We start from the raw sequence: 1,246 nt of genomic DNA, 5'->3' as shown, positions 1-1,246 counted from the left end.
AAACCTGCCAGCTCAGGTGTATGTGGCTAGCGCCTTTGTCGCTTGAGCCACAGGCACTGAGCCCTGGCCTATATTCTTGAAATGACAAAATTATAAAAAAGTAGAACAGAAGAGTAGGTGCCAGGGTTAAGAAGTGGGTGGGTGCAGGATGGAGTGGGTGTGGCCACACAAGGAAACATGAAAGATCCTTGTGGTGATGGAAAGATATTTTGTATCTTGACTGTATCAATGTCAGTATTTAGGTTATAATGCACTATAGTTTTGCAAGATGTTACCTTTGGGGGAAACTGAGTAAAGGGTACATAGTAATCTCTTTGTATAAAACAGCAGAATGTGAATCTATAATTATTTAAAAAAAAGAAAAGGCAGCCTCAGTAGCTGGTCAACTATTCAGTACTTTTCCAACCCCTGTTTTGTAGAAAGAAGTACCCAAAGTAGTGAGAATCAGGATTTATCAATGATGTAGGGTGAATTTTAATATTCCTCAAGCTTTGTCCTCTTCTGTCACTCAATTAGGGGGCTTGACTACTGAGATTACTCTAAGAGTTTCCAGTCTCATTTACTTAATATAATTATTATTTGTTAATGTTTTCATGGGGTTAATTCACTTAGCCAGGTTACCCTGGAAACCTAAAACTAATGTCCACATTTGGAACTGAGAGAAACCAGAGAAATGATTTCCTAAGGAGCCTCCTGATGCAGGCCCATGTTTTTTTCTTCTTCATACCTGTATCATGTGGAGTTTGCAATCACTTTTATTTTCCCTAATCATTAAATTTCTCTTCATCTGGCTCGGCGCCTGTGGCTCAAGTGGCTAAGGCGCCAGCCACATACACCTAAGGTGGCAGGTTTGAATCTAGCCCAGGCCCGCCAAAACAACAATGACGGCTGCAACCAAAAAATAGCTGGGCGTTGTGGTGGCACCTGTGGCCCAGCTACTTGGGAGGCTGAGGCAGGAGTCTCGCTCACTTAAGCCCAGGAGTTGGAGGTTGCTGTGAGCTGTGATGCCACAGCACTCTACCCAGGGGGATAGCTTGAGGCTCTGTCTCCAAAAATAAATAAATAAATAAATAGATAAAAAATAAATTTCTCTTCATGTAGTATCTGTCTTAGGCTGCATTAGAAATCACTAGCTTTTGGCTCGGCGCCTATAGCTCAACCGGCTAAGGCACCAGCCACAGGTGGCGGGTTTGAATCCCCAGCCCGGACCCGCCAAAAACAACAATGACAGCTGCAACCAAAAAAT

Source organism: Otolemur garnettii, unplaced genomic scaffold (assembly GCF_000181295.1).
Source record: "Otolemur garnettii isolate 467f Iridium unplaced genomic scaffold, OtoGar3 scaffold00038, whole genome shotgun sequence".
NCBI classification, from domain to species: domain Eukaryota; kingdom Metazoa; phylum Chordata; class Mammalia; order Primates; family Galagidae; genus Otolemur; species Otolemur garnettii.
The sequence above is the reverse complement of the archived record's forward strand: the minus strand, read 5'-3'. Positions refer to the sequence as shown.